Below are 10554 nucleotides of genomic sequence, written 5' to 3'. Positions count from 1 at the left end.
TGCAATTAAAAAGTCATTATCCTTAATTTAATTTTATCTCAACGTGTACGGCATTAAATGCAATTGTTCGATAAATTTTACTGCGATTACAATCTTCCACGAACTTCCTATACGAAATAAAAATAATTCTATATAAATAAAAATAATATATATACATATATATATATATATATATATATATATATATATATGAGAAAGAAAAAAAAACATTTTTCTCCAAAATCTCTACCGAAGGGGAAAACAAAAGATAAATTCTAACAGGTTTACTCCTTGGGCAATTTTTGTTAGACTTCGAGTTTCGACTTAGTCATTCCCATAGGAAAGAATGTAGACGGGAGCTTTGAGGAAATTCTACGAATTCTTTAGAGCTTTGCGGTAATACTATCCAGGAGGATGCGAAACGTTACTTCCGCAACGTGGTATCCTTTAACCGCTACTAGTCAGAAAAGCAGATTCCTTTCCTTTTCGTGCTTAGCGGTAACGTTTCGCTTCTTTTCTTCATCTCAAATAACGCGAGCAAACATATATCTTTTCATAGATACGTATGTAGTTACCACCAACATTATTACATGTTACAACTGAGATATAAAAACTACGAATGAATCCATTTTACTCGATGGTATAGATTCAACTACGATCTAACCAAATTAATTTTACGAAGTGAAAGATAAATTTTAACGCAGAAAAATCGATAACCGATTGATCCAATTGAAATTCGATGAGGGATCTTAAAATAGAAATTTTCGAAGCAGGTGGTCACGAGACGAGAGATTTCATCTACGCGGTGTGATAGGAGGATAAAAATAACAATGACTGGTGGAAAGAGAATTTGCTATCGACAGTGTAGAGAAAACATCGATAGTTCCAAGGAAAAACATCATCCTTCGATCACGTTCACCCAAGCAACGAGAGTGTGGAAGGTAGAGATGCTGAAGAAGAGAGATAGCGAGGAAAGAAGATGATTGTTGTGTGTGTCTATGTGTAAAGGAAATAGAGATAGTGAGAGTGAACAGGTCTATATTGCAACGTGAAAACGCGTCGTCTTTCGGTAACCGTACTCTCAAAGTGTTCTGGACTCATCAGCTAGGGTAACACCCAGCTTACACGTAGCGCCTGACTTAACCCGAGCTTCTCTAGAATCTCGAGGAAACTTTCACGAAGTAGATTACCCGCGATACCTATCCAAGGTGCACGTACTCTAGCAGAGCCTGTCTTCAAATCTACCGACGTACAACTCCTCTTCCTCCTCCCCCTCCTCCTCCTCCTCCTCTTTCTCCTATCTCCTTTACCTCTGTCTCTTTCGTTCCATTTCTAGATAGAGATCGTTATTCAAATTGCAATATTTCTATGCACGTATATATGTATACGTGTGTACAATCTATGAAGTGGAAACTAACGAAATAATCTCATACATGATTCTAGGAATAATAATTTTTATAATATTTTCCTTTTCTTTAAAATACATAAAATGTAAATGCGAAACATCTAACCTCACGAAAAGTTTCATATTTCATGAGCATTTTATATTTCACTTTTCACGATATCGTGATCATAATAAACTCTCTTGGGTCGTGTCTAAAAGTCGGATCACGCATATAAATTGAAATCATATGGCAAGCGATAAGGATCGAAGATCCTACGAAGTATTCGAAGGAAGTTCGATAAAGGAAAATAATAAAGATCAAATTCATGAAGAGCTAATCAAAGAGTGAAAATAATAGGGAGAGAATTAACAGGAGGTATCGGTTATACATATAGAAAGGAAAGGCGTGTTCGTGGCATTCTATGTCGGCAAAGTTTCTCCTTTGCCTTAGCATGCGATGCGTAATGCATTATGTAAGATTTGAAGGGAAGGTTGGCGCCTAGCTGTCTCTCTGTTTGTCCGATGTAGCGTCACGACACGTTCTCATCTTGATGACTAAACCATATAGCGTCGTCTCATGGCAATACGACGAATGTTTCGTCCCAAATGTAATATTCGGCTATTTTATCGTATTCAGTTTTCTCATGTTTTCTTCCCTTCTTCCTTTTATTATATAATAAATTCCTTTGATATTTCAAAAGTTTAATTAACTAAATTAAATTTATTTAATTTGCAAATTAATTCGACAAATATCGAAAATTGTATATGCAATGTACGTATACCACATATAATATGTAAAACGCACAACCAAACGGAGAAATTGGAAACGTAACACCATGGAAAATTGCTTGTAGCATAGCATCTATTTATCGACTGCTTTGGTAACTAGTTACAGTAAAGTTTTTCTCTTTTTCTCGAATTACATTGAAATTTAATGAAAATTCTCTAGATTGATACCTGCTCTATAATTGTGTTATTCTATCTAAAAAATCGATAATTATCCTGTTAGAAATACAAATAAATTTATCTCATTGATTCAATAAGTTTTAGTCCAATATAAAATAAAAAATTAAATGCTCTTATTAGCTAATTAATTTTATTTAATATAATATAATAATATATTCAGTAAAAAAACTTTATTAATATTGTAAATAAAGTTAGTAAGTACAAAGTAAAAATATCATTATAGGAATAAACATTTTTATTCATTTACAACTCCTTCCAAATTTCATAACATCTAAGATAGACATGTCAAACATGAAGACATGGAGTCTACGGAGCGATCAGCACGCTTCTGTTCGAGCCAATCGGCGTGCCGATGAAGCACCTTAGTGCGAGCTTCCACACGTGCAAGACGTGTTTCATAACACTCTAGGTGTATGTTATGCAGGCATTCGATACAGTATGGTCTATTGTATAACTTGCAACTGGCTCGACAAACCCTCGACTTGGTGTACCATGCCAATGTATATTTTTTACAGAATCCATGCCAGACATCTTACGGTTGGATTCTCACGATAGTACCCTAGAAGCGTACAATCAAATCCAATCAAATAAGTACTCTTCAATCGTAAGAAGAATGAACGGCATCTTTATACACTTTCAATTTAATAATACTTCAGATACTAGCATAACTTTTTCTGATTTTTATCGTTTATTATACTACCGATTTTTATTCTTTCTTTTATGTAATTTGCATTTTACAACAACGAAAGGAAAAATATTTACGTACTTTGTGGTAAAAATTCATCTGAAAATAAAATAAAATTCCAAAAAACTAGATGATCTACAAGAGAACTAGCAAATGAGAACGTTTTGTGAACAATCAAAAGCCATCTCCTAAGAGTATATTTAACGACGCCAACGATATCCTCTAAAAATAAACGGAAAGGTTTTTTCAGTGTAATCTGGTGAAAGCACGATCCTAACATAATCGTCGCCTCGCGTATCGCATAAAACTCTCTTCGGTAATTTTTATGTGCTTGGATAAAATGTTTGTTACCGGATACATATTTCACAATTTTATGATACTCTTTTATTATATCTTCTCGGTTCACTTCGATGAGAGATCTTTTATAAAAAAAATTTATCGAGAAATTCTGTCTGTTCGTTATGAAAAAAAAATAATATCAAACAAATTTTTCCTCGTAATAATTCTCCTGTTACCTTGATAGCTGTTCGATCGTGCCATGTGTTTTACGTTGTTAAAATTTTCCAACATCTTTAATGACTCGTTAATATCGCTAATACATTCACATAAAATCATTGATAATTTATATATAATTGTATATTTATAGTTATATAACTATGTATTACATCTCTCTCTCTCTCTCTCTCTCTCTCTCTCTCTTTCTCTTGCTCCCTTTCTCATTTTTTTCTCTATCTGTTTTTTTCCATGTCTGCCTATTTTTTTCTTTTATCTTTCGATCGAATTATCCTCATAGCCAGCAGCACGTTCGAACGAGAGCCGAATGTATTTTCCTCGAAATTGGATCGGCCGAGTTTGTTCATGAGGAAGCAAATGTTTCGGTGCATGACCAGAGCAAACAGTTTGTTCGCGGCTATGCTTCGCACGATCCGCGTAATGCTTTTAATTTCTACGTACTCTGCTTTTCTTGTCATTGAAACGAACCGAGGAAAACACACTTCCCGTGGAAAATAAAATTTTCAAACGATCCTCAAAATCAAGAGCGAAGCAAACTTGCCTTCGAAAACTGGACTATCCTATATCATCTAACAATACTCAAAATACGTGAATGAAGTTCCAAATTTCGATGTCCTTTATTAACGTTTCTTTATTCGGACGATTTGCGTTAGTCTATATAAAATGTGAAAGAGAAAACCAAATGAAATATTTTGAAACGATCGAATAAATATATTACATGGGAAAAAGAAAGTAATACAGCAATAGAAAATAATTTCACGTTATTAAAATCGATAACAGGTATATCTATGCATACAAAATACGTAGATCTTCGACGTAACGCCTTCAAAATGATTAAACAAAAATGAACATCTTATTTCTCATGTGTGATATCATATTCGAAAACATTCCCTAGAAAAAGATATAAAAATATCATTTGTTTTTCATATGGACATCCTACGAAAGGAACAACCATTGCAAAATAACAAGAGAACTTGAATTGAAGATCGAAAGGAAGGATTCGCGGGTGAACCAGAATGATAAAAGGCGTAGGACCAACTAGCAGGTGTCACGTAAATCGTACGTGTTACTTCGTACGACGAAGAAAACGTTCCTTCGTTCCTTTCGTACTTTTAACATGTTCCACACGTTGAAGACGGTAAGTACACGCACGTGATGCCACGAGGAAAATATAAAACCGCACGAAATTGTTGCTCCCTTGACGGAAATAGCGTTCGTCTTGCTTCTGGAATTTGGGACGTTTTGCGACGTTCATTATTCAGTGGCGGTCTCACTTAAACGTACCACGTATCCCTCGTGACGTATATGACCGTACACAGAACATAAGTTTTCATGGCGACGAGTATATTTAATACATTTGTTTTTTTATGCGAGACCGAATATTACGTCATATTACGATTCATTTCATAAATAAATATTTTAATTAACTTGTTACGTTTCTTTTCTTACGGAATACCTAATTCGTTCGAAAAATTGTTATAAATATAAATAAAACAAATTCATGACTGCAATAAAACTAGAAGATCAAAATTGTATTCCCCCTTTTATCGTATTACTATAAAAGTGAAATTCACGAATCTTTTAAATTCCATTTTTCAAGTTAAATTCAATAAAACGATATCTTCCCTTAAAAAAGCTGTTTTCGCGTATTGCAAAAATATACGAGTAATAAATCGAAGAACTCGAAAAGTAATAAATGCTGTCAAAAATAAGAAAAAAGGAAAAGAAAAAGAAAAAACATTTCGACAAGGCTTCGCATCGCAGAACTATAAATATTTACCGAATGACACTCGTCTTTCCCCCGTTTCGATTTTCGTTCTCTCTTTGCCATTACTTTTACATTTTGAAAGATCCTGAATAACACTAGACAGGATAAGTATTCAAAAATATAGGTATACGTAAGGAAGAAACCCCTTACATGCCATTTCCCTTTCTTTTTCTTTCTTTCCTTCTTTCTTTCTTTCTTTTTTCCTTTCTTCCTTTCTTTCTTTCTTACAGACGAAAGAGAAAATATTTTTGATCCGTTAAAATTTTCTAGGCAAGAAGCATTTCTACTTCTGTTTTCTGAAATTCTATCTCTTTCGTGGAACAATATAATCCGCAAGTTAGAATATTGCAAAAACAGAAACAGAGGATTACACTTCTCCAGAACAATTTCTTCGAATACGAGATCCCTGCTTGAGACTTTAGACGGTAAACAAAACGATGGATTATTCGGAACCTACCTGTATTATGTAGTACATATATACAATGTAAAACTGGTAATAAGAAAACAGTCGAAGGATTATCTTTTGTGTAGCGTTAAGTGATTCAGGATAGAAAAGAGAGAAGGAGAGATAGAGATAGAGAGATAGAAAGAGAGAAAAAGAGAAAGAGAACAAGAAAGAGAAAGAGAGAGTTATAAAAGAAAAACGCGACGTTTAATGCGTTTAAACTCGCAGGATGAAATACGATTCGTACTTGGCACAAAGGCTTTTCGAAATGTAAGCAGAATATCCTTGAAACTTCATGCATCGTAATTATATTGTGTACATTTTACTTTTCTTCGTTTCTTTTTTAACCTTTATTTCGTATTAAAATCTTCATAAAAGTCTATAATGTATTTAAATAGTTTTCCATCGTGATAATAATTTAACTCGTTTTTTCAACCACTTCTTGCGAAACACTTCAAAGTGAATCGCTCAAAAACGATCCTACATCCTACAAGTTCAATCTCCAAGATGGCGGAACGCTCAATTAATTCTCAGCTCGAACAATGAACAGGACAAGACGAAGGAACAAGACAATTCGTGCTGCGGAAGCTATCGTGAGGTCAGTACGGCACCTGATGTTCCGGAGTTTGCTACCGATTCACTCACACGTATTCTCACGAACGTATAACCCCGTGGAATTTCCTAGCCAACAATGCGCTCTCGACCCCTTGTTTTCTATCCACAGCTGATACGTTACACCGAATCGACCGCAGTGATCGATCCTCGAAACGCGAATGCTAATTATTCCGGTGGTCCTCACTCGTGCTTTCTAATCATTCGCAAAGCTCAATTATGCATTCTGCTTTATGGCCAGCCGAGTAACCGGTCACGTTCTCTATTCTGATGTATTACTTCACAACCGAATGCGTTTTCTCGATCATTTCTATATATTCAAAAGAGAATCGTCAAATTTCTGAAATAATCGAACGAATTTTATACCTTTAAATTCAACCCCAATCAATTTTCCCTTTACGATCTCGATCAATAAATCTTATTCTATAAGATTATATATTTAACGTTAATCAATTATACATTGATGAGATTTTCTGAAAATTTCCCTTGTAAATATCTATTCATGTATTTTCTAACGTTATGTAAGTAAATACATACGTAAATGAGTGTAATAAATCTTTGATTAATCGTTGGTCAGTGAACGATCGTTCGGTCAATTATCACGAACCCCAATTAAACGTCGTATACTCTCGAGTCGTGTTCCGAGAGGCACCATTTCGTCACCATTTGGTCATACATATATATCTAGAAACTACCATCCATACCATTGCAAAGCGAATCGATCGATTCTCTCCAAATTACCACGTGATTTTCCATAAATTACGCGCACTCATGCGAAACAAATAGGAGCGTGAACCACAGAACGATACGCCTCGCATAACGCCAAATTAAAAACAATTGGAAATTCTTTCAGTGACAAATTTATATCCGATCATAAGCTATCACGCGTACGTTCTCTTTCGTTATGGGGAAAAAATGGAGTTGACTTTACTTTTTTACACTATAATCGTCCTATGTCGACATTAAATTTTTCATAAAGAATTCCCATGAAAACATCGTAAATACATATTTTCTTCTGAAACTTAGAGCCTTAAATATTAAAAGAAAAAAAGAAAGAAATTATTTACCTATTAAAATATTTAACTTACCATACGATCAATGTTTTCCGAGTTTGTTGGATCATCGTGATCAAAAAGTGATAGTCATCGTTAGTAAAATCAACTGAAAATAATGTATGTCGACGTATCGATGCAGTTATCAGTTTGTCGGATACGCGTTATCGTCTGGTCTAGTAATTTAACGTAATATAGGTGCAAAATTCGCGTCCCACGAGATACACGGTCGAACGAGTGTAAACGTTAATTACGTCGATGACAGAGTAACACCGAGATGGCGAGAGAGAGAAAGGGAGAGGTGGAAGGAGGATAAAGTTACGACGTTTACATCGACCGAGATCGTTTATATCGTTTTATGCTCATTATTCATCGCCATGTCGTGTCCCTTCGAAATCATCCTTTTTTCTAAATAGCATATATACCCTGATGACGTACATCCATAAACGAGCTTTTTCCAACATTATTCTCTCTCCCTTTCTCCCTCTCTTTCTCTCCCTTTTAATTTCTCTTGTTTCATGCGCCAAACGTACGTACAAATTAATTCGAAGGATAATAACAAGCAGCATTTGGCGCTTCGCAATTCGGGCGAAGCGTTGCTCTTGTTAGCACAACCGATCCAAAACCTATGCGGTATGTGGCGGCACAGAGCCGGCTCGATTTTGGTGAAATGCTCGTCCACGTGCGTGTATGTAATCGAATTGGAGTTTCGAATTCGGTAGAAAAATTTTCGAAAAATACGAGCCACATACGGATTGAGAGTTAGGAAGGGAGAAATAGAAAGGGAGAGGATAGAGGAGATAATATCGATGCAAAGCATCGATTCGTCGATTTTCACTACATTCATTCTCGTAACCTTTACGATGCGCGAAAATCGAGCTGCGGTAGGTTCTTGTCGAGTGCACCAAGCGTAATATGGTTTCCTCTTGTATTATGCAAGCTCCATGGCACTAATGGTCGTCGCATGAGCGAGATTAATTAATTTTATTCCAAATAATATTATGATAGTATTAACGAAGATATATGTATTTCAATGAGTAGCTATACGAGACTTCTCGGAGAATGATTCTCACGTGTGTATCTACGGATATTTCATTTCAAATGGATGAACTTTTATATTTCTTTCAAGTTCCCTTGAATTTCATCGTAAAAAAAATTCGCCACTTTATCGGACGAGATCGTCAATTTGTTTTAACGCTCGATGCGATGTCACAACGTCGAAGATGCAAAATTTTCCATACAAAAAATATTTCGACGACATAACAGAGGTCCGTTAACTCTTGCAAATCCTCGATGTTACCTTGTAACGACGTTGACACGAGTTCTTTGCGTTACGTGACATTCCACGTTAACGCTCGCGCACGTTGGGATTTTATCATCGATGCTTCTCTTGGAAAAAGAAAAAAAGAAGATGAATTCTTCCTCTTTTTTATTTTTTCAGCTCTTTCTTTTTTTTTACGATATACCTTCGTTCCTTTCGACGCGATCGTTATCGTGTACTTTTATTATCGACAATCAATATATGTATTGCTAATAGATAGGAACGATCCTTCCGAAAAAAAATGTCTATTGAAGGAGAAATAATTATTTTATGAAAGCCTTCACGATAGTTACTGGTAAATTGGATTACGATTGCCTTAATTTTTGCTTTAGTCGATTTTCGAATTAATACTATAAGATCGTATTCATATCAATTACCATGATAACAATTAGATGCTTATACCTCTCTGAAGTATAAATCATTTCGATAGATTTTGAAACTCGAACGCATTGCGAATATTTCGAAATATCTCAATGGATAATGAAAACTGAATGCGTTCGCCGGAAGAGATCGCTTGTTATTCATCTCATTGTAAATTTAAGCTGGCAATTTTCCACGAAGGATGAAATTCATGTAACGAAACGAACACCATATCTATTCTTCCGAGTGATTTTGGCTTCTCGATGTTAAATGTGCTCGCAATGAAGTCGTACAGAAAAAGAGGAAAAGAATTTACGAAATAACTTTAAGAATAGACGCACGGTGAGAGAGAGAGAGAGAGAGAGAGAGAAGACGTCATCTTGAAAAAACTAGTATCCATTAAAAAATAACGCAGTCCATGACAGAGTAAAAAAATGTTCTTCTTCATTTTTTGAACATTGCTAGTTGCGTAGTTACAAAACATTGACATTATAATTTCTATAAAATTTAACTCACTCTCTTTCTTTCTATATTTTTCTCTCCCTTTACCCTCTGTTAATATATTTCTAATTCATCATCTTGTATAATACAACAAAAACAATGAGTACGCAGTTTAATTACGGAACTTTGAATCTTTCACAATGCCCTTATTCCCTTTTCTCAGTAAAATGTTAGATGCTCACGAATTTAAACCTTTCACTGGTTCTTTTTAATTCTTCTCTCTCACGTTTTCGTCTCCCTTTCTCTCTCCCTCTCTCTCTCTCTCTCCCTCTCTCTCTCCCTCTCTCTCTCTCTCTCTATGTCTCTCTCTTTCTCTCTCTCTTTCTAGCTTTTTCTCTTCAGAGCCAACGTGAACTCTGGAGGCCCATTGCGTCTCATCAACGGACAATGCCCGAGATAAAATATTAATACCGGCCGAATATGTAATATTCATGACCCCCGACACCAGTCCAACCCCTTCGTCGTTTTCCTGTAGAATCTACCGATGTACTTGTGTTTCGTTTTACTGCGATGCGGACATTTGAGATCACAGAAAGAGAATCGAAAGGGTGAAGGATGCAAGAAAGGGACGAAGCAAAGCGTATTGTTAGATTTTATTAAGATCGAAATCTTTAGGGAACGTTTAATGAAAAGGATATATACCGGCAAAAGAAATAAAATAATTATGAAGGATATATTTCACTTGATAAGTTGATCGAAAAAGTATGAAATGAACAATACTTTAGAAATATTATATACGTATATACATGTAAAATAGCATCGTGATATATAACGAAAATGGAGGAGAAATGTATTCCGTGAAAAAGGAAAATAAATAAATATAAATAAAAGTTGAAAACGTCCCAAGAAATTTCTCTAACGTTATCAATATAATTTTGTGAAATCTCTTTTTCCAATAAATTATAGAAAAAAGAAAGATGGAATAAAAATTGCATACGCTAGATAACGTGTGTCCCCGGTGTGCAGTA

This window comes from Vespula vulgaris, chromosome 8 (assembly GCF_905475345.1).
Source record: "Vespula vulgaris chromosome 8, iyVesVulg1.1, whole genome shotgun sequence".
Taxonomy (NCBI): domain Eukaryota; kingdom Metazoa; phylum Arthropoda; class Insecta; order Hymenoptera; family Vespidae; genus Vespula; species Vespula vulgaris.
Note: the sequence above shows the minus strand (reverse complement) of the source record.